Consider the following 5,226-nt stretch of genomic DNA (forward strand, 5'->3'; position numbering starts at 1 on the left):
AAACATCTGGGCTCGGGCTGGAGCCCAGGCTCTGGGATCCCATGAGAGGGGAGGGTCCCAGAGTCCAGGATCCAGTCTGAGCCCAAATCTCTACATGGCAATTGTATAGCCCTGCAGCCTGGGCCCTGTGAGTTTGAATCAGCTGACACACACCTGTGGCTGACCTAAGGGTAGGTCTACACTTCAGTGAGAGTCCAGGCTCTTTCCCTTTTCTAAATCTTCAACAGCATCTTAAACACACTGAGATGTACTCAGTTCCTCTGGCACCTTGTTTCAGCATAAGGGTTAACTAAACAACTTAAGAACACAGAGCTTTGCTGGCAGCTGTATTATCCCACTAAGTGGTGCACCCCACACTGAGCTTAGTGGGCTTTTCATCTTACTAGCTACAATCACAAGCTCCTTTCATATGTAGTATTGTAGAGCTGTGGCTTGTTGATAGTATCATGGAGGACCAGGTTCAGAGATAGGGGAGCAAATAGAAGAAACAAAACATAAGACTATCTAACCAATAGTCTTTTTAGATATGGCATATTAAAGCCCACATTACAACTGTATTCCCATTTCTTAGCAAAAAGGCTTACCTGCGGTTTCTCCACTGGTATTTTCTCTTTATACTGATATTTCCAAGACTTCAGTAGGATCAGGCCTATTATTAAAGTCATGTATTCTAAATAATGAAAGCTATTCGTAGCTGAGACACAAATGACACTGAATTCAATAACTTTAGGTTTTCATTGACAGAAGGTTGTTTATTTGTTTCAATAGATTCCCCAAATCAATTAGGTCCTCTCTACATGATTAGCACAAGCGACTCTGCCATGCAGCCATGGACTAGAAGTTGCTGAAGTACTATAGGAAAGAAAAATCCATCCATAAAAATTTTTAAACCGTTCTTCAGGGCTTTTTCTATCAGGATCCAGAGGTTCAGTTCTGGTGTCCCTTCAGAAAAGGAGCCTCCCCCCCTTAGAATGAACCCTGATGAGAAAGGAATCTGCTAACCCCTTCAGGTCCTCCCTTGCTGTAAAGGAGATGAATAATCTGTCCCACCAGCACACACTGCCTGATATATTTATATTTCTTAGTGAGAGAGAAAGCTCACCTTGTCTTGTTAATGAGGAGAGAAACAAGCCACATCTGAAGGTCCTTTCTATATGAGCTTCCAGGCCTGGCAGAAACAACCTCCAGATTCTTCTGCTACCTTCAGATTTAGACTGTTGGTTCAGGCCCCTGTCAAAACTAAATCTGAACACATTTGAGGGTTGGGTCTGAATCAGGCTTTTCCCAATCTTTGTGGCTCGTCCTCTCTCTCTAACTGACCCAGAATGTTTGATTCTTGACCTAAACTTTGTGATTTGAACCACTGCAAAGGTATTTTTGTAGTATGAATAACTTTTCCGCTAGGATAGCATTGGACCAAGACTCTGAACTCATTTCACAAACATTCATTTCACTCCCATTAGCAACTGGAAGCAAAGGAAGTCAAACAAAATAAGAGCTCGTACTGACCAAAGATGTAGCAGCAAATGATCACTAAGATTCCTAGCCTTCTCTTGTCAGATACTTCTCAGGGAATCTATGCTAAAAAAAGTGTTCTAAACAAATGCCTTGTTGATTCTGAAGCCCTGATCCTGCAGTGAGCACCACATGAGCGGACACCTCTATCAATATGCAGTCTCACTGGAATCAACAGGGCTCTGCCCATACAGTGTGCTGCAGGATCAGAACCTTTGTTTGTTCCGTAGTTACCAGCATACTAGATATTAATTAATTGATCTTGCTAAAGCTTTTCCTTACTATTTAGGAAATACATCAGTTTTGGATTAAGGTTATGTAGAGTTTCTTACAATGATATGATATTCTTCCAGCTAATTTGCTTAATTGTAAAACTTTTAGTATTCCATCTTCTTGCTTTGACCTCCCATTATGAGCACTGTGACTAATTAAAGGCAAACTGTATTTTAATATTTAGAATTCTAGTTTGAGGGGGGAGTGCATCATGCATATCAATCAGATAATATTCTATTCTCTGACCACATCAGAAATCAGTGAAAAAGTTGTTAGTTTCCATTCCTAGTAGTCTCAAGGAATATTAGAAGTTTGGAAAGGTCTACAGTCTTCTCTGAAAGGACAGAGTTTTGCCTGGAAAAACAAGATCTTGGGCTACTTAGGGCGTGTCTACATTACGTGCAGGATCAACGGGCAGCAATCGATCCAGCGGGGGGTTGATTTATCACATCTAGTCTAGACACGATAAATCGACTGCCGAGCGCTCCCCAGTCAACTCCAGTACTCCACTGGAGTGAGAGGCGCAGGTGGAGTCGACAGGGGAACGTCGGCTGTTGACTCACCGCAGTGAAGACACCTCGGTGAGTAGATCTAAGTACGTCGACTTCAGCTACGTTATTCACGTAGCTGAAGTTGCTTAACTTAGGTCAATCCCCCCCACAGTGTAGACCAGACCTTAGCATTGTTAACACCTTGAGACAGCATCATCAGTGTTGTTGGCTCAGTGAATGTTAATGATGCTTGGAAGCAAAACAACAGCTGCAAGATGTCTGCAGAAGCTTGTGAAGTTGCAGAACATTTCTAATAGCAAGATAGCTCCCTTGAACAGGATGATGCAGAAGCTGGTAGACATTCTTTGGGCAGTATAAGAGTCACATGTCCATGTCTCAGTTTATCCTCTTCCTGCTGGCACTCTGCCTCCAATAGATGGGGGATTAGGGTCCAGCCCCTCCAAAAAAACCTCAGTTAAAATCCTTCTCCTTTCAAGGCTGGAGTTTCCCCAAAAGGCAGCTGGTTAAAAGACCTACACCTAGAGACTGAAGTGGCTTTTGTTACTCAACCAGCCTCACTAGGTGAAACAGTTCCTTACCCTTACATCCCTCGGCCCGCACCGCTTCCCGCAGCCCCCATTGGCCTGGATCAGCAAACTGGGGCCAGTGGGAGCCGCGATCGGACGAATCTGTGGACGCGGCAGGTAAACAAACTGGCCCGACCCGCCAGGGTGCTTACCCTGGCATGCCGTGTGCCAAAGGTTGCCGATTCCTGTGCTAGTGCATACAAAGCAGAACTCTTCATCTCCCAGCAGATGCCCCTGACCACAGGCTCTGGCCTGTCAGAATTGGCCCTGTTGCTCCCTTCATCTTCTTTCCCCATTCATGCTTTCTTTTCAGAGGACTAATCCACTTCTTTAAAAGATTTCCTTGTTGACTCCAAGGCTCGGTCCCTTTGCCATGATGTCCATGGAGGCAGACTCTGCACCTGCCCTACTGAAGGGTAGAAATGATTTGAGCAATCTTTCACTTTTCCCATTTAGTACTGTTTCCACCTCTAAACCTTCCTTCAAACCCATCCCCCTCTCCCCACCCCCATGAATCCTTCTCCTACACTTATCCGCTTATTAGTGATCACTCTATACCTTTCCTTACCAAACTGTTTCATCTTTGTCTTCCCTCCTTACCTGGCATCGTAAGGAACACTAAGTGTTCTGCACAAGAACAAAGTGAAAATTGATCAAAGGAGTATTGTCCTATACTCATATGCTGTATTTTTTCTGTGGAAATATTGGATCTGTTCTCACAGCCACTTCTGACAGGTGAATTGCATACTAGATTTTATTAGTCAGTGAAAGGAATAGCAGATTCTCAATACAGAAATGAAATTGAGGTACCAAATAATTCATTAAGAGAAAAATCACTAAAGATCTGAAAGGTAACAGAACCATGAGCAACAAGCAACCAGTCAAACCAAATTTGATTCTTTTAAAACCCCCAAAAGCAATCACAATGAGTGAATAGGGGAATGCATTAGATGAGCAAATATAATATATTTGGATTGTAGGAAAGCATTTGATGCACTAATGAAATCTTCACTAATAAATTAATGAAAGTTGGCCTCTGTAGGAATATTCATATGGCTAAAACACCAACAATAAATGAAATGGCAATATACTAGAGAGAATTGTCTACTAGAGTAGTGCAGAGACAGGTGTTAGGACTCATTTTATTCAATATCTTCATTAATGATCTGGCAAAGGAAGTAAACAGGGTAATGAAATCTGATATTTGGGAAGAGTTGCAAACACCACTAAACTGAAAAATAATACAAAGGACTCTAGAGAGATTAGAAATATGGGCAGAAAACAGCAAATAGAGACTGACCTTAGAACAACAAATAATTACACACAATGAGAGAAAGGAAGAAGTAGCACCGAGAGAAACCTATGGGTGATAACATACAGCAAATTACACAATGGTTGCAACAAAGCCCAAAGCAATTTGCGGCTGCATCATAAGGCAAAGAGGTAAGTCTCTCCCTACATTAGTTTTATGCTAGTCATCCTGGGATATTGTGTTCAGTTCTGAGCAATTCACTGCCAGAAATATAATACCAGATTGGAAAGAGTTCAGAAAGCAGTAATAAAAGTGATTGTGAATGGTCAGGATGGATTGATCTATGAAAAAAGATTAAAAGCACTAAATAGCTTGACAATTACAGCTTGCCTTGGAGAAGCAACAACTAAAGGGAAAGGGAAAAGAGAAGCATGGCAGTTTGCATTTAGGTAGTCATGAAAACAATGGTGCCAACTCTTGCAATCATAGGTCAGGTCATATTTTGTTTTTCATAAAGCCTCAGCTCCTGGAGTCATGTTAGTATCTCAGCTTTCATTTTAACAGTAGCTTTCTAGCCCTCATGGTTTCAGAGAAAAGTTTGCAAGACATGAAACCTAAAGGCTCAAAATCCAGAAGACAGATTAAAAATATCACATTGATTTTTAAAATCTCAATTTTTAATCAATATCTTTTTTTGGGTGGAGGGGGTGTCAGACTCACGATTTTTGAAAGGTTTGGCATTGGCAACATTGCCACAATGAAATAAAGCAAAGGAGAATACAGGTTGAACACCAGGAAAACTGGTAGTGAAATCTATTGCGCTGAAGGAAGTTTTCCAGGGGAAATGGTAGACGCTCAGTTACCTGAGACTTTTGAAATTAAAATGGACAGAACACTAGAAAATTTGCAGTTGGGCAGAAGGCTGCCTTTAATGAAAGGAAATAGATTGAATCATCTAATAGGTCTTTACTATTTCTGAAATAATGGAGTTCAAAATGCAAAAGCCATAATCTACCCTGCTAAGCAAGGAAAATGCAATATAGTTTTCTCTGAATTACTCTAATTGAAATATCAATGGACTTGATAAATCATGAGCCTTAAACAGTAG

The sequence above is a fragment of the Terrapene carolina genome, unplaced genomic scaffold, assembly GCF_002925995.2.
Source record: "Terrapene carolina triunguis isolate 2854851 unplaced genomic scaffold, T_m_triunguis-2.0 Scaffold69, whole genome shotgun sequence".
NCBI classification, from domain to species: Eukaryota; Metazoa; Chordata; order Testudines; family Emydidae; genus Terrapene; species Terrapene triunguis.